Here is a 21,818-nt window from a genome sequence, read left to right on the forward strand (position 1 = left end):
AATTGCTCCTGGTGACCCTCTGGGTCTTTTCTCTACTTCTTTATATATTTCCTTAAGACTTGGTATGGAAATGAGGGTAAAATTCACTTAAAATAATGTGAGAAAACTGTGAGTAACGTGAAAACCTGCCATGGCAAAAGTTGCAAACTTTAATCTTCCCAAGCTAAATAGATTCAGAGTTGCATCTGGAAATGTGTGTGCTTGGCAAACCTAAGGTGGAACCCCTCTGAAAAACATCTGACAGGAATCGCCTCTCCATGAAATTTGAAAAGAAGCTCCCACCCAATTATTAAGAGGCTGCATAAGAGGAAAGGAAAAGTTTGTGCAGCTAACACAACACTGGGCTTGCCAAAATCATCCTGCCCTAATTCTCTTGTCGGCAGAGCTGCTTTTCTGAAGAGCAAGTAACTTGTGATTTGGTTGCTTGATTCTGCCTGTCACTCCTGCTGTACACCCCGCACCCTACCCAGGACCTCCTGCCCAGAGCTCACCCTCTCTTCGTGTTTTCACTGGCGGGGTGCTCTTCAGAGCTTGAAACCTCAGAAATTCTGTTGAAAGCACAATGATCTACACTCAGGATGTGAATGGCCACAAATGTCATATTGCTTATCTTTCTCTGTGCAACACCCAGCAGCTGCTGGAGTTTAATGAGGAGGCGGCACAGGGCTCTGAGAATCGTCCTGTGTGTGCTTTGTTCTTGCATTTTGCAGCTGATTTAAGAGCAAGAAAGGAACAAAACCGATCAGATGTCTTTACTCCAGAGATCATCCACATCCTTCCTAGGGCAGGAAGAGCAGGTGACTGGGACACTGGACATTTGGCAAGCTGGTGGCTTTCCTGTATTGGCGTGCTTTGCTGGGGTTTTCATGAAAAGACAATGACCTTCACAGAAAACAATGACCTTTGCATAGATCTCTAAACCCTGGCAACTCAGCAGTGAGCTCAGTTCCAAAAGCATTCTTCTTGCCTTTCCCAACAGAGTTGAACAACTGGAAAGAAAGAAAGGAACTTTTTAAAAAATCACCAAAGTTTTTGGCAAACCTTAGGTGCTCTTTTCCCCACCCTGTAATTAAGGCAGAAGTAAACAGTAAGAGAATATCAAATTGCAGCTTGCTCCAGTAATAGGTGCCCAGGTGGAGCTGCTGCTTGTACAAACTTGTGCCTAGAGACAGAAGGGCAGCCTCTCTGGGGAGTTCTCCAATGGGTCCCCACATATGACACATCAAGATTAAGACCTGAGGATTTGGAGCTGAGTGACAGGAAAGGGTGAGTCATCTGGGGCATTACCTAAAAAAGGCAAAGTTTCTTCCTTCTTCAAAGTCACCCTCTCCCTACCAACTCAGAACCCCTTCTCATTTTTGGAGGTTATCTTCTGGAAGGTGCTGCCTCACCTTGTAGAGGCTGGTGGGTGCAAGGAGCCCAAGCACTTTTTGCTGAACAAAGTGCATGTGAGGACTGTCAGACTGGCATGGTATGTGTCCTGTCTCTGCCACTTATCAGCTGAGTGACCCCAGACGAACTGCTTACCTTCTCGAAGGTTCAGTTTTCTCAACTCTAAAAGGTGTCTGTGAGACTAAAATGAAACAATATAAAATGCCTGGCCCATAAGAACCACTCAATCCTTGTTATTGCATGTATCAATAGTTCATTTCTTTTCATTCTTAAGTAGTATTCCATGTAGATAGGCGGCAATCTGTTCATCCATTCACCTGTTGATGGACATTTGGGTTGCTCTCAGTTTTTGGCTATTACAAATAAAGCTGCTACTATTTGTGCGTGTCTTGTAGGGACATAATTTTCCTTTTCGTTTGGGTAAATACTTAGGAGTGGAATGGCTAGATAATACAGTAGGTATATGTATAATTTTGAAAAAAAATTTATTTTTCAATTAGAGTTGACATTCAATATTATTTTATATTAGTTTCAGGTATATAGTGTAGTGGTTGGACATTTATGTAATCTCCCAATTAGTCTACTACTCATCTGGCACTATAATAGTTATTACAATATTATCAACTATATTGTATGTATACACTTTTTTGAAAACTGTCAAATTATTTTCTGAAGTGGTTACACCATTTTACATTCCCACTAACAGTGTGTGAGAGTTCCTTTTCCTCCACATCTTTGCCAGCACTTTGGTCTGGTCAGTCTTTCTAACTTATCCATTCTGAGAGGTGTGTAGCGGTAGGTAATTCACATTTACTTTGGGTTACAGTGTAGATATTTAGGTGAACATTCTGAGAAGCTATACCATTCATTCATTGCATTGTGCACAAGCCTCAAAACTTGAATATTATTTGAAGACAAACAGTTGTAAAGTTTAATCCTTGGTGCACAGTTGGTTGCATCTGACTCAGAAGATTAAATGAATTTCAAACAGCAGCAGCAGCCTAATGATCTCTTAATTTTCTTCCCAAGTCTCACAATTTTATTACTTCACCTATAAAGCCAATATTGATCCCTGATCCACATCACTGTTAGGTCTTATTACAGCTACTAAAAAGCATCGTAAGATTAGAAACCCTATTAAGTCCCTGGGTTAATAATAATGAGATTAGTAAAAATGTTCACTCCTTTTTAGGATCAAAGAGAGAATACTCATAGGAGAAATTTAACTCTAATTTTAGTTATAGAAATAGCTTGTTTCTCTTGAACAAATGGTTTGTTTTCACCTGATGGACCCTGAGAATTGTGGTGTTTCTTTCTTCAGACTGGTAACCAAGAATATAAAGCCATATTTGCCTTCTACTCCATAACAAGTTCATCAGTCTCCATCCTAGACATTTTGCAAAGTAACCCATTTCTGGCTCCAGCTTACTTTCCTATTTGATTTTTTGCTTTACTTCCCTTATTAGTAAAAGATTTTACATTTAAATGACTTTATTTTTTTAAAGTATACGTTTATACTCAAAATTTAAAACACATAAGTCTTCTCTCACTCCTGCCCTAAAACTACCTGGTTCCCTTTCCCCACAGGCAACTGCTGTTACTCATTTTGCTGCATGTCTTTCCAGAGTTAATCCATGTGAATATAAGCATATTTGTGGGGTGTGTAGTACATATATGTAAGAAGTTTGCTGAACAAGCTGGAGTTAGTAGGGTGTAAACAGAAAATAACTTTATACCTGCTCATTGATGACTCTTGAAATTTGCTGTTTCCTTGCTTGCCCATGGATAAATTCTCTAGCAGATTTCTGTTTTTGAGTCACTTTCAAGGATTAATAGATGGTGTCACTTTCATTTAAAAAGTTTGTTCTAATATAAAGTCAAAACATCAATCTCCCTTTGCAGTGAAAACATCTCCCCATTGCTAGCTGGGGCCTGACTAGGCCCAGATGTGCATGGGGGCACAGGCTACCCTGCACCGAATCCCAGCCTTGCCTTCTGCTGCTCCTCTACACTCACAGTGTTATCTCTGCTGGTCCTTCTAGGGTTGGCAGGCTGGGGTGCCTTGCACCTGCAGTTTTTTTTAGAGGAACACCCTTGGGCTGCTGCAGACTCTTCACTATAGGTGTAGAGATCTGGGCGTGCCTGGGAGTCTGGGAGTTTATGTCTCCCACTTTCCCTTGCAGCCAATGAATGACTGATTGGAACAGGAGTTCAAAAGCCTAGCTCCCTTACTGCAAAATGGGACAAACTCTGAGATGTAAGTTATGCTCCAGTGTTCCTTGAGGGATCATGCAGAGGCTGGGACTGTGCCAGAAATCTCATCCTCCCCTGGCTTGTCCTCCTTCCCTGCCCTGTTTCTCTCACCCTCTTACCAGATTCTTTGAGCACAGTTAATAAATCACTTACTTGCACTGGAACTCTCATTTCAGGGTCTGCTTCTCAGGAACTCAACCTAGGACAGCACATGTCCAAATACCGACACTCTCATGGGACACTGTTGAAAGTTGTGCAGAGTTCCCTCACTAAGGACCTCCAGTCATAGTTCTCTTGCCATGACTGAGGCCTGTTGGGAAAGAGCTACTTACAACTCTCCCCTTAGGTCCTGGCTCTCAGGGTCCACCCCTTGGACTCTTCATTGGAGATCTTAACTCTGGCTATAAAAGAGAAAAACTCAGTGTACTTAAGTCATCACACACCCTCCCTTCTCCTTCACATTGCAAATGTTATTAATTATTATATATAAATATTATATAATATAACATATATATTACATATATGTTATATATAACATAATATAGCATAATATATGTAATATATATTTTATATATGCTATTATATATTATATATATATGCTCAGGATTTGTAACATTTACTTTCTGTTGTGTAAATAAAAAACCTACATCTGTTCTAGCTCTCTCTCTCAATTAATTGGATGGAATGCACAAAATAACCAGTAGTTCTTTCAATGAGTCCTTTCTATTCTTTTGGTTGGATAATATTGGTTTCTAATAGCTTCCTCAAATGAAAAACTATAGTTATTGAGCTCCTGGATTTTCAGAAATGCTTACCTATCATTTTTATACTTCTATTCATGGCATGGATAGCAAAATTCTTGGGCTATAATTTCCTTCCTTTGGGATTTTGGCATAGCTTTATTGTTGTCTAGCACTGATTTTTCATTTTATTTTATTTTTTTTACCCTCTAAAAGTGACTAGATATTTTTTTTCAGGATACTAAAGAAATTATTTTTATATCTCTGAAGTTGAATAGTTGTTCTGTGATATTTTTTCCTGGGGACAAGATATATCTTTCAAAAAAAGAGCTTTCTTTTCTTTTTTTTTTTTTTTTTTTGTTCTGAAAAATATGTAGCTTTTATGCCCAGAGAATCAATTTTATTGTCTAAAATATTACACAGAAAAGCTTGATCTAATCAACTTTCTGTAGAAGAGCTGAGCTGTCCTGCAAGGACAGCCTTATCCTGGGGTCTGCCATGTGAGAGAGCAAGAGTATGTCTTGAAATATTTTGCTGTTCCATTGCTTGGATGCTCTTCTTTAGGGATGCCAATTTTGCTCATATTTTCTCATTTAGTCTCTTATTTATCTTTTTTTCTACCTTTTTTTAAAAACCGTATATTTATTTCCATTTTATTTACTCACTTTTGCCACTGCATTCTTCATGTCTTTTACTACATTTGCATCAGGGTCTAGTCTCCTTAGTGTTATTTTTACTATGAACTTCATTTTTGTGATCTTATACTTTTTTTCTTCTACTTCTTTTCTCAATTTTTTCAGTTCTTGTTTCATCTACTCTGTCTTTTCATATTGTCCCTTAGTGTTTGTATCTCTATTCTGTGTTCTTGATTCACAGGGGCAACCCTAGATATTTTCTCTTTGCTAAGAATCACATCACTATATCATCTCTGCCCTCTGCCAGTTCTCAGAAACACCCATAATAATTGAACTTCCCAAGGATATTGGATTTAAGTTCTTCTCATAAAGCAATGAGGACAAATGAACTTGGGAGTTGGACATATTTTTGATCAAATCTTGACTCTGCTACTTAAAAGTTGAGTTATCTTGAGGAGTTTCTTAGAGCCTCAGAAACCTCATTTGTAAAACAGATATTATTCTTCATAGTATTGTTGTGAGGTTTAGATAAAATAAATAATGCAATGGGTCTAGCTCAGAGTCTGGTTTAATAATTGTTCCCTTTCTGCTTTGTTTTCCTTAATTAAACTGATAGATATATGTAATCAATTATACCTTAACAAGAAGAGACTTTGTCTTAAATGCTATTTAATTTAACCATTACTCTAAAGCAGCCATCTCAATAATATTAGAAAATATTTATTGAAGGCTTACTATATCCTAGGATATTTTGCTAAGTTTATTACATATATTACTCATTTAATTATTGGACATCTCTATGAGGTATGTCATATATACCCATTTTACAGTTAAGGAAATTGAGTCTCAAGTAACTTCTTACTCAAGGTCGTAAGTGGCAGATTCACAACTTGGTCCAAACTCTAATTTCAGTGGCCATGTCTTAATCACTACAAAATATCATTTATCCAATGTGATCCTACCCTGTGCTAAGAGCTATCACAGAAGCAAAAAAAATGTGAAATGTCATGCCTGGCCTTGCAAAGCTCATGACACACCTGTATATACACTTTGCATGAACAGTTTCATAAAAACTCAATTATGTTTATATGCCTAGTACTTGAAGTAATGGCTCTCCTCAGTTAGATAGGATGAGATTTGAGATAGTACTTAGAGAATTCTTTTTCCCTAAGGATTAGAGCTTTAAACTAGAATTTTGAACTAGAATTTCTCATCCTTGTCCCTCTATTTTTAGGTGACCTAGTAAAAGTAACTGAATTCTGAAGCACTTAGATTATTGGGTATTCTCCGTATATGTGTTAAAAATCTACCTGGGATTTGTTCTGATCAGGTATAGTAAGACAAAGACACAGAAATGATTGTCATGAAGGAAGAATTTCGTACTCCCAGATCCTTAGAAACAGGAGGCACAGCATACCAGTTTACACAGGACCATATAAGGAAAGCTATAAGCTAGGAGGCAAAGAAAGGAAGGGCAGAGCCTTTCCTTGGGTTTTCTGAGAAGGAATGGGTGAGGCAGAGTAGGTGGCTGGGTAAGTTTAGGATTGGATAACTTGAATAATTTTGGAAGCCCTGGGCAATAGGGAAGATCCTTAGTTGTCTGGTATCTGGCCCTGGGGCGATTTAGGGCTGGGAGAATATCAGTGTGGTGTGTGAGTTTGATAAGGGAGAAGATTGGGGGTGTGGACTTTGGAATGGCTGGTTCGTATATCAAAGACATGCTTCCAGGGGAGTCATTTGCTATTTCAAGAAATTAGCTAGTCTTGGGAGGGGCAGTCTCTCCAGGATCAAAGCTCCAAATGCCAGAGCATCAAGAATTTAGAAAATAAGAAAATATATCAATATAGCAGGTATCCATGTGTGAGTATGTGTGCATGTGTGCACATGCATGAATTCTGTAAAGAAACGATTGGTGTTTAATGTCCTTTTTGGGAAGAGGGAGAAGAGGAAGGTCAGTGGAGGAAAAGTTGGGCAGATAATGAAGCCTCCATCAAAGGGACTAGGCCACTCTGCTGTTTATCAAAATATTTTTTCATTCAGAAAACGGGAGCAAGTTGTTAAAGAAATTTCAACAAGTACCCAGAGACTTAATGTGTTCGAAAGGAATGACATGAAAGCAACACACTGTTTTAATTCATTGTTTAGCATAACTAGATTTTAAATTGCTCTAGAAATGAGTTTTGTACTTTGACAATTTTTTGGTGCACACAGCATACAAAAAGCCAGAAAGAAAAAGTATAGAATCTTTAGAAATGCATCATTTGGGTTTCTTCAGACTAAACAAAGAGTACCAAGTATGGCCAGACAAAAAGAATTTTCTGATCCTTCTTCACTTCACCTTTCTATTGGAAGACCAAATGCGTGGTACAGGGCAAGAGTGTTGCTTCAAGAGCCTTGAACTGTTTTTGTTCATAGTATGTCCCTTGGATTTGGGCAGAGAGCAAGAACTCAATCATATCATGAAAGAAGTTTAGTGAAATTCAGACAGTGAGTTTCCTCTAGATTATAATAGATTCTTTCTATAAAATACGTTTTTCTAGGCAAGGAGTTTTATAGTTTCTTAGCTTTAAGGACCTACAAAGTCAAATGGATAAAAACTTCAGTTTAGAGAAAAGAAATAGGAGCTTTTAGAAGATGCAGACCACAGCCATCTGGGAAACTGTCATTTGCCATAATTGCGGGGAATCCGCTATCCGTGCAGTACGAACGTCCTGTGTACCAGCACCATTCTGCCCTCGCTTTGCCCCCTCACATTCTTACCTCCTGAAATCCAGTGCACCAGTGTGAATGGGTAATCATAAACACATAGTTATCTGGCTGCTACCAAGTTTTCTGTGCCTTCAATATTGGACCAACTGAGCTCCCAAGAACTATTTTACTGCTTTCTCTTGATGTAGCCCAAAGAACGAATGAAGATATTGTCATTTCAGAAGTCTTGACTTTACCGAAGTTACCATTGTTTTCTTGTGTAAATCTAGAAAAACAGTGTATTCTTTGAATGGGAGCAGGCCTTCTCGTGTCTGCTCTAAGGCTGGTTTCCTGGAGCTAGCTTTGAGTTCTCCCAGCAGTAGATTCTGCTGGACATGCATTCAAATGTGCTCTACATTCAGGCTTATTGTCACCAGATTTCTAAGTTTGTAACAAATATATTGGACAGAGCATCCTTGTGGAAATATTACAGCTTTGGCTGGTTTCCTCCTGCCTACCTTCCTTGTTCCTACTCCATCGCTTCTGTTTTCTCTTTCTCTACTTCTACTTTCTTCTCCTTTTTCTTTTACTTTATTTCTCCTCCAGATATCAATTAAGCACCTGCTGGGTGCTAAGAAAGACCTAAAGATAAAACAAAGTTTCTGCCATTGAGATGCTCAATAAAGGACACCTTCAAACAAATAATCATGATACAGTATAATGTCAAAATATGGGTACCATATGAAAATATAGTATACATTCGAAATATGGGGACCATTATGTATGTTCCTGTTTCTTATCCCCTACATCCTGTCAGACTTTAGGATTTCTCCATCTTGCTCTTTTTCTCCTCTTACTCTACATTGCTCTCCCTTAGAGACATGATTCAGACCTATTATTTCAGCCTTGACTATATGCCAGCATTTTCCAAGTTTGTCTCTCCAACCCAGACTCGCCCCTACTCTGCTCTAGCTTCACAAAGTCAGCACCCAGCTCAGTGATTGAGACACAGGAGAGCAGCATCAGGATGACCAAAGGAGTATAGGATGATGATAAAGGGGATATGCCCGTTCAGTTGGTTCTATATGTATTTCTAGTAATGTAATTGGAGGAATTCAGGCTCACAAGTCCAATGATTAGAGAATAAACTTAGGTTTAAACTTCAGGACTCTAAAAAGTACTTATCAATAATTAATTCTTACTTACCTCAGCATTCACAGGTAAACTTCAGGGCCCTTGAGAGGAGCGGAATCTTTTTTTTTTTTTTTTTTTCCTGGAGCCCCGATACTGTCAGGATTACTTGGATTTGGCCATGACCATGGCTAGTGGAGAAAAGGTTGCAGTGGCTTCCATTCTATAGTTCAGAAGAGAAAGCGAATACTTGTACCTCCTGTTTTGTTTTACTCAGGCCAACTTGCCTGGAAAGACAAACAGACCTTAGCTTGCTCCATTCTGTGGGACAAAGCTTTCTGAGCTGGGAAAGGTACCACTTCTCAGATGCTAGGAATCCTCAATGCTGATAGTACTTATGTGTTTGGCATCGATGACTTATACTTGTCTTCAGTTTCTATAAGATAAATACAAATTTTCCTGAGTGTTATTCCTCAACCACCTGGGCCATCTCAGCTTTATCCAAATCCTTTTAAAGATAATGTATAAAACTCACCTTTAAAATAATTACGCTCTTGTGGTGGGGTTATCCTTTCTTCTTTATATGCACATGTGGTTTCTGAACTCTTTAATTAATTTCTATTAAGTTATTAACATGAAAATTTTTAAAATTATTTTTTAAAAAGTAAAAAGGGCTCATCCGAAGAGTAATGATATGATACATGGTGTAAATGCGTGTACGTATTCAACTGAGGGAGGAATGGTAACAATATAATGAAATCAGGTGGCTTTCTTTTTTTTTAAAATTTCACAAAAAGGTCTTATTATAAAAAATGACTATTGTCTGCTTTAAAGCATTGCTTGGGAGGCATGTCGCATATTCCTGTAGAGCTGCCATTACTTACCACACTTTTAAATTGAGGATTTTTAAAATTGCTTTAGTTATAGCATTCCATTCTTCTAAGGCTAGTTTTGATTTTGATTATAAGCTGGGCCAACATATTTCTTAATTAAACAAAGTCATAATTATAAAATAACAAGTTTAATTTTAGTTATCACTGTTATATGCCAATCACAAACTAGCTCTAGGAACAATTTCAAAGAGTTTTTATAGGAATAAGTATTTTCTTAGGTCTTATTTTAAAGGAGTCAATATTTTTAAAATTGATATATGTTTAAGTTATTCTCTTTTTTTTTTTTCAAACTCTAGGGTATTCTGTTTTGCGTGCATTCTTTCAAGGGTTAGTTCTATAAGCTGATCAGAACAATTGTATGTGTGTGTATGTGTATGTTGCTCCTAAAAGTCTTAAACAGCAAGGTGCATAATTATAAAAATGTCACAAATACATAATTTTTTAAATTTTGTTGGTATACTTTATCGTAAGATTAGAAATGTTTGAGGTAAGAGAAGATAACAGCATGCTTAGAAGTTGAGGATGATGAGACAGTGGATAAGGAATGATAGAATGGGATTCCCTCAAGTTTTAAACATAACATTACTTCTCTGCATTGAAGCCTGGAATTCCTAAAAACAAAAAAAAAAGGAACTTTGGTTGTTGGCTCATTTAGAAGCAATGATTACAATTCTTGGTGAATACCAATGACATGCTGACTGTGCCTTTAGTACCAGGGCCTATATCCAACCTATATCCAATTGTTTCACAGAATAGGAAACTTGGAAAATATTTAGGAGAATATTCCTGAGGACTATGGTAACAAATACCCTCAGTCAGCACAGACTCTGAGAATACACAGAACTGCCTCCATACCCTGCATAACCCTGTGCTTGCAAAAACTGTCTTACTGATCTCCTTCCTCTTATTTGCAACATTGACTTTGACCCCCACTTTCCACTAGTCAATCCTAGATGCTATAGGTTCCTTGGTACTCTGCAGGGAAGAAATGATTCCTATTGAATTATCTCAACTCCTTTGAAGGTGGTTTGGCAACCTTTTGTTTGTTAAGATGAGTCCCCTACCCCCAACCCCCAAGCAAGCTCATGAAGAAAAGCACAAGAGCTTAAATGAAGGTGAAGAGCTCTCATCTTCCTACTCACTCTTCTGTCTGCATGTGATGTGCCTGCCCCTGAATTTCTAGTTAAACCAGAAGTTTGCATACATAACTGGGAGTTGGCTCTTCTCCTATGTTCCACTCAGGAGCCCAGACTCCATCGCTGAACCAATTATGGGGCAAATGCACTCTAGGGATAACGTGGTTGTTCCCCCATCTGTGGATCCACAAATCCAATTCTTCTTTTTGGAAAGTATAGTGAATGCTCCATAAATAGCTAATTCTCAACAGAGAAAGATGCAAGTATATAGTTCTCCAAACAGCACATGACAGAATGTTAAAGTTTCCCTGGAGGTTCCATGGAAGTGGGGTAGGAGATTCTAATTTTAAATAGGCATTTTCAATATTATTTTAATTTTTTTATTGTTTATTGAGGTAGAATTTCCAGATTCTAAATGCAGATATCTTAAGTATATCAAAGACTCTTTATATATTTATATACCCATGTGGCCATCACCTAGATCAAGATCTAAAACATTTTTGTCACCCCATTCCCCTCTCCACTCAATAGTACTCAACCTCCTCAGCCTAGGGTAGCAATTATTCTCATTTCTATTTCAATGGACTAGTTATTCCTATTCTTGAAAATCATATAGAATTTGAAAGTTGTACTCTTTAGTGGCTACCTTCTGTCATTCAACATAATTTCTTTGAAAATTTATCCACATCATTGCAGGCCAATGAGTTTATTTCTTTTTACTGCCCTGTAGTATTCCACATATGGAAGGTGGTTGCATTGCATATACTACAATTTCTTTTTACATTCTCTTCTTGATAGACATTTGTATTATTTTTAATTTTTTTATAGTTATGAATAAAACTTCCATGAGCATTTTTATACAAGTCTTTTATAAGCACATGTACTTATTTGTCATTGGTATAAACCTAACAGTAGAACTGCTAAGTCATGGGGCAGGTGATGTTTATCTTGATTAAAAATCACCACGTATTTTCTAGTTGTAACATTTTCATTTCCACCATCCTTGACAATCCTTGATATTGTCAGTCTTTTCCCCCCAACCATTCTGATGAGCATGTTGTGGTATATCATTTTGGTTTGAATTTGTATTTCACTGACTAATGATTTTTAGTTTTTTCATATGCTTATTTATCATTTAGATACTATCTTTTGTGAAGTGTTTGTTCATGTATTTTGCCCAATTTAAGTTGGGCTGTCTTTTTGTTATAGATTTTTTTACACAGTTCAGATATGAGTCCCTCGTTAGATGTCATGTTATACATATTTTCTTAAGACTATGGCTTATATTTCCACTTAACACTGTCTTTTAAAGGTAGAAGTAATTAATATGTATGAAGTACTATTTATCAATTTTCTTAAATGATTAATGCTTTTAGTGTCTATGAACCTTTTGCCTATTTCAAGTTAGGATATTTTCATGTTTTCTTTTAGACCCTTTAGTATTTATCATTTTCAGCTGTCATGTTAAGGTTCATCTCATATTAATTTTTGGTATAGTGTGCAGTAGAGGTCAAGGTTAACAGTTTTTCCTTTGATAAACAGTTGTTCCCACTACCATTCATAAAAACCTTTCTTTTCCTCATTGACCTTCATTGGTGCATTTGTTGAACATCAAGCATCTGTATAAATGTGCTTCTATTTCTGGTTTCTCTATTCTCTTCCACAAATCTCTTAGTCCGTCTTCAGGACAACACCTCACTGTCTTAATTGCTATAGATTAGTTTACAGTAAATCCTGAAATCCGGTGGTATAAGTTCTCCAACATTCTGTTTCTTCTCAAAAGATTACCTTGACTATTCTAGTTTTTGTATTTATTTATATATTACAATTATCTTTTCAGTTTCTCCTTTAAAAGTGCTTGTTGGGGTTTTTACTGGTGTTGAATTAAGTCTAATAAATCAATTGAGAGAGACATTAACTTTTCCCAATCCGTGAATGTGATATGTATTTAATCTTCACTCATTTAGGATACTGTAAAAGAAAGAATAATATTTAATATTAAAATATAATTCATGTCATGAGAAAGAATATCACACAATTTTTAAAACTGACTGCCTTATTGAAAGCATAGAATTTCTTTCAGGAAGAGAATTGCTTTTTTTTTTTTGGTAGTATAAGGCATGATCTGAAAAGAGAATTGGAAGACCCAAAGATATCTAAATTGTTCTCTAAAATCAAGTAACAGAATGGTTTTCTGGTGTTTTGAGGAGTGAAGAAAATGGAAGTATTCACAACCTGGGGGAAATTGGGAAGTTAAAACAACAGCCGAGGACAGTTAAGAATCAGAAGACAGTAAGAGGCAGGCTGTGACTTAGATGGATTTTTTGTTGTTGTTGTTGTTGTTCTAAAAAGAAGGTTATCCTGATTGCTGAGGTGGTATCTAATGCCTTTAAGAGTTAAGGAATATCTTAGAGGGCAGAGAGTTGGATTATATTTAGAAAACAGAAAAAAACCTATTGTCTTTCTAATATAAAAGCCAGAGAAGCACCCATGCTTTCTCTTATGGTGGAAGCTCTCTGTAAACTACCCCATCATCATGTTTACATAGATAATAATTTTTCAGACAGAATGACACATTGGCTCCAACCGGGCACTTTGCAATTTGTCTAGGTTTACAAAAGTCTACAAATGCCACACAGTATAGTTCTTAAAAGTTAGTATTTTCTTGAAAAAGCTTGGATAATGACGTGGTAGGCAATTTCTAAAATGGCTCCCCCCATGATCCCTAACTCCTTGTATATGCCTCCTTGTGGAATTCCTTCCCCTGTGTGTAGGCTGGGTCTAGTGACCTATTTCTACAGAAAAGAATATGGTGATAGTGAAAGACTATCACATCCAAGATTGGATTATCAAAGATTGTGATTTCTTTCCGGCTAGCACTCTCCCTTATGAAGGCACACCCTCTTGTCCTCTTGCTTACTCACTCTAATGAAGCAAGCTGCCATGTTCTGAGCTGCCCTACTAAGAGGCCCTACTAAGTGGCAAAAAACTGAGGGCCATTTCCCTGAGAAACAGGCCCTTGGTCCAACAGCCCATGAGGAACTAAACCTTGACATTTCAGTAATTTGCCTAAGCTTGGGAATGGATACTTCCCCGCCTTTCCCACGAGAGGACTGCAGTCCCAGCTGACGCTTTGCATGTAGCCTTGAGAGGGATCCAGAGAACCAAGCTAAGCCACCTCCAGATTCCTGACCTGTAGAAACTGGAATAATTATACAACAACAGATGATAAAGACTGATGGTAATATTAATGACTAGCATTCTTGAGTGTTAACTATGCTAAGTGTTTTACATGTGATTTTTTTTTCTTCACAACAATCCTAGGAAAATATTAGTATGCTTGTTTTATACGTGGAGGAAAACCAAGGCTTAGAGTTATTTGCCGAAGTTACTGAGCTAGTAAGTAAAATTGGAATATAAATTTGTGCAGTCTTGCTCCAGAATGCAAATGCTTAAACACTGTGCTCTTTATTTTCTCTGCGATATCAACTAATCTCTGACATACTGAATACATTTCTTTTTTTCTAAACTGACCAATTTTTCAAATGGAATTACATTTGCTCTTGAATGTAATGAATGAAGTAACTCCAGGCTTAGGTCCTCAGTCACCTCGGAGATAGGCAAAAGCCAGAGGAGGGACCAGCAGCCTTGTGTGAAACCATACTCTCTGCTTGGATTCTTCGACGTGGAGCTGAGATTTGTCCTAGCAGTAGAAAAGTAGGTAGGAAGCAAAAATTTCTAGGAACGGTGGTGGTGAGAAAGGATGATTCACTATTTCAGTTTTTATGATGTATATCAGACAGAATTAAAACAAATCGGGCTCTCCCAGAGAAAATAGTGTGTTGGACTAATCTGAGCTATGTTTCACTTGGGACCTACCAAGAAAAGAAAAAGTCATATTTAAAATGTGATGAAAAACAATTATTGTGAGAATAGCAATATTTAAAAGAAACATTTTGGAAATAGCTTTTATCTCTTTTAATGTGAAAGTAGTTATTACATGCTTGATATAATAACATGGATAGAACAATTAAGAAAATTATACAAAGTAGGTATTAGCCCTAATCCCACCAGTGGCAATAATACTGATAGCTTTTACTGTTTAGTAACATGTTTCATCTCTTAATTATAGATATTTCTCATGTCAATAACTAAATCATCATTATTGTTTTTAATGTTCCTTATTTATTCAAAATAACCCCCTGGATATTTTTCATTATTTATTCAAAATAAACTTCTAGATATTTAAGTTGCTTTCAGCTTTCTGTAATAAACAATTTCATAAGAAATAACTTTGTACAGACATCATGTACATTCGTCTCATGATTTCTTTAGCATAAATCTCTAGATGTGGAACAGTAGGGTTAAAGAGTTTGCATATTTTAGATTTGTATACCTCCTGCCAAATTGCCCTCTAGAAAAGTTGTACCAAAATTAATTCCCACCAACAGTTAATAAGTGCCCACTTCCTACACCCTTGCCAGGAATGAGTATTAGCATTCTTTTAAAGCTTTGCCCATCTGATAAGTGAAAAATAGCATCTTGTTGTTTTAGTTTGTACTCCTTTAATTACTAAGGAAATTTGGCATTTTTTCTTATTGGTCATTGGTGTTTCTTCTCTTATGAATTACCTTTGTATGTCATTAGACCATTTCTCCATTGTATTATTTATAATATTTTTACTATAAATTTTATAAATGCAGGAATTTAACATTTTACCCCAGTTCGTAATCTGTCCTTCAACTGTGCTTTAATTTATTTGTTTGGTTTCTAGCTCTGTTGACATCTAGAATTTTTATGTCATCAACTCTATCCAACTTTATATTTATGGTTTTTGACCTTATGTGCCTAGAAAGAACTTTCATTCTGGCCAGATGATTTTACAAAGTCTGGATTGCCACAGGAACCAATGTGTTAAGGCAGATTTGGAAATCAAAATGTGAAAGACAATAAATTATAAAAATATTCTTCACTCACATAGCCTTCACATTTACCCCCAGAGACTTCTTCCTTTTCCTTAACTCTGATTAATGACATTAAAGAAAACACGTCAAGGTTTTTCCATTATGTTGATTAGAATACACATACCTGCATAAAGTTCAATATTTCTCCTTGGCTACATTCTTCAGTAATAACAATAAATAAGTTGTAAACATGTTGTTTCACTGCATTATAATTCTAATAACAAAAATGTATTACAAGATAACATATTTATATCACGTTTAACACATCACAAAGTTATTTCACATACATCATTTTATTTAATCTTCACGGAAACACTGCAAGTTAACTATTATTATTTTCCTTTTACAGGTGAGGATACTGAGATTCCAAGTGGTCAAATGACTTGCCTAATGTCACACAATCAAATGATGGCAGAATCAGGACTCAAACTCATGTCTTTTAAATAAAAATCTAGGACTCTTCCCAGTTATCAAAATAGTAATTAGGATCTTTTCAGCTACTGAATGGAGTCAATGGGAAGTTCAAAATTTAGTTGCTATTTTTGAAATTTCAGCAACTTTGACCTTATACCAGGGGCTTCTTAGGATTTAACCTCAATTTTGTCATGAGAAGTGGTGATTACTGCTTGTTAGGCTATGGTTGTTATCTTCTTCCTGAATGAAGATTGTCCACAATGCGAGGCAGCTCTTTTATTTAGCATATCTCATTCTTTAGTGTATGACTGTCCATGGGGAAATTGTGGAGCTGTTTCTGTAGTGGTAGTACAGGTTGGCAACTGTTTCCTTTATTAGTAATGTAGAAAGACCTAACTTGGAAATATCAAAGTTGGTTTATCATTTTAAAGGTGAAGCACCTGCCTTTATAAACTCAAGAAAGTATTGGAAAGCATGCAGACTGTTTGGTCTGTGCACATGCCTTCCCATGTGGCTGACTCTGCTCGTCTTCCTCCACCCCCACTCCCTATCTTTTTTTCTTCCTTATTCATCCAGTTATCTGTTTGTTCACTGAACATCTATTGAGCACCTACTACATGCCAAACACCGTAATTTTTGCAGGAGAAAAGAAGTGGATAACATGCCCTCTCTGTTCTGGAAAAATGAGGCAGAGAAGCCAAAACTTTCAAAACTGTGAGACCAGACTTGCAGATGTTTGGTGCTGCTGAAGTTACAACAGCGGCCCAGCACTGAACAGCCCTTAAGCTTCATTTGTCCATTAGAGTGGGAAGTTCAGCCTTCCCAGGGATTCCTCCCCCTGAGATGCCCGATAATCTCTAAAGTATTTATTTGTATCAAAAGGGTTAGGTAGTATTATATGCTCCCATGTCTTTCTAATAAATCTAGACCTTTTTTTGTTGTCGTTTTTCCTACCCATAAGAAATTTGTGGATATTGGATTGAGCACCACATACTCAAGAAAAAAAAACTTTCTGTGCTGTTTTGTTGCTGTTGCCACAAACAAACAAAACCACACACACACACACACACACACACACACACACACACACACACATCCCTGAAAAAGGCAGCCATCCACTTTTGCTTTCTCTGTGCCTGGCTTACTGACAGAGCAGCCCTCCCTGCAATTCTTACCTCAGGGGAGTAGAAACTTTGCTCCTTTCACCCATTCACTCTAAGAAGGCAGAACTGGCACAGAAACCCAGATACATATTTGCTTCCTAGGCCAGCTCCCTGCCTAACCACCACGGCCAGAGGCAGCTCAGACCCACCTAGTGGAGCCAGTTCAGACTTCTCCACGCTTGAGCGTCTAGTCCAATTTCCATGGTCCTTAAGAAATCCTTTCCCCTTCTGGTTTGCCTCTTTTTACCCCAGAAGTTACCTACTCCATGATGAAAGACAGTAGGAGTGTATATTCCTTTCAAAGTGGTGGCCTCTTCCACTATAGAAATGTGATTTCTCCCCGACTCCAATGCACAAGAACAACATCTTTTGAAACTGGTATATTCATCCACTCTCCAAGTGTGATCCATGTTAACAGAAACACAGAATAGTCTTCACAGAGGAGATATTATTTAAGCTGACTCTTAAAGGATGAGTGGGTGTTTACTCAGGCATACAAGGCAGAGAATGTCACTCGTGGCAGAATAATGGGCACATGCCAGGCATAGAGTAATAACACAGTTAAGGAATGTGTGTAATTCACTGTGACAGGCGCCTTGGGTGCATGTGGGAATAGCAGGCAATGGAAGCAGCAAGTGGGCATGGGGCAGATGTGCATGTCATGGAGGGACCTGTAGCCAGCTGGGGTACAGATATGATAAACCCCAGAATCCATAGCCCAGCAACAGCCCTGGGCCCTTCTAAAGAGAGGGGGCAGAGGATGGGCAATTGTGCCAAAGAAGTCTCCTGGTCTTGTTGTCACATCTGAGCTTTGATCCATTGGAATTGCTGTGGTTATGATGTCATTTCCTACTCCTCACTGGCTATTTATTCTCCAGCTGGAACTTTAGTTCTCAGTCTTATTCTGTGATTTAGTGGGGCTGCTGAGAGTCTCAAAGTTTAGCAATCAAGATCATATCTCAGCCTTGATCAAATGGCTTCCCATCCTCCTAGAATGAAATGCAAATTCCTTATCAGAGTTTTACATGATTAGGTGCTTGCCTACTTCTCTGATATCATCTTTTATTATTTTCTTCCTTGCTTTTTATATTCCAGTTACACTAGTCTCCTTGCTGTTCCTCCTCCATGCCAAGCATGTTCTCATTTTCTAGCTTTTGCACTTTCTAGTCCTACTACCATTCTATTCCTGGACTGTTTCTCTCCTAGGTGTCCACATGGCTTGCTTGTATTAGTAAGTCTTGGCTCAAATGCCATCTTCTGAGAGGGATTTTCTCTGATCACACTATCTGTAATAACTCCCCATACCTTTAGCTTGCTTTATTCTTCTGCATGCCAATTATCACTACCTGATATTAAATGATGCATTTACTTACTTTCTTGTCTTTAGTTTCTCTCCTTCATAAAAATGTAAGCTTCATGAAAGAATTGACTTTGTCTGTCTCAGGCGTTGCAGTATCCTCAGGAACTAGAACAGTGCCCAACACACAGTAGGTGCTCAATAAATATTTGCTGAGTGGGTGAGTGAATGAATTGAAGAGTCTAGCCTCTAACCTCTTGAAGAAAAGATCAGGGTGCAGGACAATAAGATCCTGGGAGAGAAAACCAAGAGGACACACCTTTACATACCGTTCCTTAGCTATAGAGGCAGAAATAATGATTTGCTGGCTCCCAAATAGTATTCTAAGGGCTCCAGGGAGCAGGTAATTTCACAGACCTTCACTTTCTACAAAGTAGCCTTGAGTGTGGTCCACATAGTCTAAAAATGAAGCATAAGGTTTTGTACTATGGTTTGTTAAAAGCACGAGACACGAGTGGGAAGATTGCCAAGTCTCACTGTATTCAAGCCAAGGCCGATGCAAGGACAGATTGGGAGCAATGGATTTAGATGTCCAAACACTTTCTGTTTGGAAGTGTGGCGTTTCTTTTGCTCAGACTTTTCATCGAATCAGAACTTCCTGAGCCATGCAGAGTTCCTTGGTTAAGCCTGGCTGCTTCTTACTGGCACCACAAAACTCCTGGGAGTCTGCCTGTTTGCTCATTTACAGGAAAGAACCTGGGGCCACTCTTTCAGTTCATTGCACACTAGCTGCCCTCTCTGGACTTGGGTTTCCTAGCAAGCCCTTTGAATAGCCCCAATCAGCTTTTGGAAGTCCTGTTTACTGCTTATTCCCATTCACTGTTTACAATAAATAGACTGGGGCCCTCAGGGCCAGTCATGCGCCATTAGCTATGAGGATTTGACGCAAGGATGGGTGAGACTGGTCGGATAGCATGCAGTTGGGTAACAGGAGATAATGCACCCCTTCTCCTCCCCTGAGATGCAATTTCAGTTGTTCCCACAGTATGTTTTCATTGTACAGTAGATGCAAGAGCTCTAGTTAGTGTGAGAACCAAGCTTGGATAAGAAAAACACAGTTATGGCACAGTTCCTGCAGGGCTCTCATGCTATTTTCTCAGCATTAAGAAAACCCAACAATGTCTAAACAGCTGACCTTGTGGTGTGTTGGTAGGTTTGCACAATTCCCTAGAGTGATATTAGCATATGCATTTCATGAGGGAGATCAAGCCGACTTTGGAAAAAGCAAGACTTGGGTGCTTTTAAGACTCGACTTGCATCTACAATCTCTCTGAGCCAGAGGTGAGCAGTTTCTGAAGTATCCCCAGGTACACTTACATATGCTTGGTTACAGTGATAGAAACAGTTCAACTCTCAGTAGCACATGAAAGCTGTTGTTATTTCTATTTGCTGTCATTTGTCCCTTTGCTTGTGTATGTCCCAGAATATGTTTGTTGGAAATACCCCTGGACTCTTCACTGTCTTGCACAAGCCTCTTTCTTGCTCTGGAAATTATTAGTGAGTGTTGCTCAGTTGCTCCTTTGGTAGAGAGCAATCATTCCCCATTGGCTGGGGTGAAGTTCCCTGGTGGCCTTTTTTTTCTTCTGTCTACACAATATTCCCACATCTCCCATCTCATGTTGTAATCTCTCTTGTTACATTAAGCCTTCAGACTTTTCTTAAGTTATTGCTTATAAAGACAGTATTTAGAAATTGTTTATAAAGTTATTTTTAGTGAGAAGCTATGCAATGAGCTCCAATTGTCACCTTTCCAAAATTCCAGGAGGCTTGAAGGGAATTCTGCTAAATTCTAGGGACTAAAGCCAAGGCATCTCTTCTCTGGGGTGTTAGCACTATCATCAGCACTGTCACTGAGTCTATTGGCTACCACCAAAGTCACTGAGTAAGCCTCCTCTTCTCGAAGCCACCTTTTGGTTGATGAGCTGGACCTAAGACTAAATGCTATATGAGGCAGGAACTGTGCCTGGTTTGATCAATGTTGAACACCAAGTGCTTATCACAGTGCTTGCCGAATAGTAGGTGCTCAATAAATGCATATTTAGTAAATGAGTAGCTTTTCTATCAATCGATTGCCTATTTTAGCATTGATAAATTTGAGATCACCAGATTGCTATTACTCTTGCTGTATGTGTATTTTCCCACTTCCCTCTCCTCCCCCCCGTTACAAGGGTGTGATCTTCTAATACTATCATCAGGGATAAACAACATCATGGTTAAAGTATAAGCCCTGATAATCTATGGTATTAGAAATTAGTATAGTGGATGTTCTTAGTAGCAGTAGGGTGAATGGAGCGCTGATGCTGGTAATGTTCTGGAAATGATCTGGGTGTGTTCACTTTGTGAATGTTCATAAATGTAGACTTGTGATTTGAGCATTGTTCTGTGTGCGTGTGGGACGTTATTCTTCACTAAGAATTTTGTTTTCCTTTTTATAAAGATAGACTCTAGCTAATTGCCTAGGTTCATATCCTGGCTTATCCATTCATTTTCTAGCTGGATAGCCTGGGACAAGTTACTTCCTTCATTTGTAAGTCAATAATAATAATAATTATATATATATATATATATATATATCATGAGGTCATTGTGAATTAAATTAGTTAAACTATAGTAAGTACTCAATAAGTGTTAATTATTGTTGGCTATTGTTTTTCAGAAGATGCAATGTTTCAAACTTGATGCAATAAAAAACTTGGACAATATCATAGGAGGAGGATTAGAGTATTCCTTTCCCTCCAAGCAGAATTGCTCTTACTTTATCAAGATCTATGTCCTTCTAAAAGTCTCTTTTTATATATTTGCTTTGAGTCATCTTCCAAAGTATACAGACCCAAGAGACTGAATAAGCTTTCAGATTCACTATAATAATGCTTGTTTTCTACATTTTTGCTTAGAGAATCCCTGTGAATCACGGAGTGCTAGAACCAGGAAAGGTCTTTGAAAGGATTTCACCTGTGCTGTCCATTATGGTAGTAACTAGCCATATGTGGCCATGTAAAATTAAATCTAAATTAATTAGAAATAAATAATAAAAATTTTAAATGCTCCTTCC

The 21,818-nt window shown here is 37.8% G+C and overlaps 1 long non-coding RNA gene across 1 annotated transcript in view; it reads left to right on the forward strand.

Moving 5' to 3' along the window:
• Positions 1–1,052: 1,052 nt before the first annotated feature.
• The window catches only part of LOC107518630, a 116,327-nt gene continuing 95,561 nt past the window's right edge, over positions 1,053–21,818 (forward strand). Inside the window, exon 1 of the long non-coding RNA XR_001598922.2 lies at positions 1,053–1,266. This is a non-coding gene — a long non-coding RNA (uncharacterized LOC107518630). The remainder of the gene's footprint in view (positions 1,267–21,818) is intronic.

This window comes from Rousettus aegyptiacus, unplaced genomic scaffold (genome assembly GCF_014176215.1).
Source record: "Rousettus aegyptiacus isolate mRouAeg1 unplaced genomic scaffold, mRouAeg1.p scaffold_m13_p_8, whole genome shotgun sequence".
NCBI classification, from domain to species: Eukaryota; Metazoa; Chordata; class Mammalia; order Chiroptera; family Pteropodidae; genus Rousettus; species Rousettus aegyptiacus.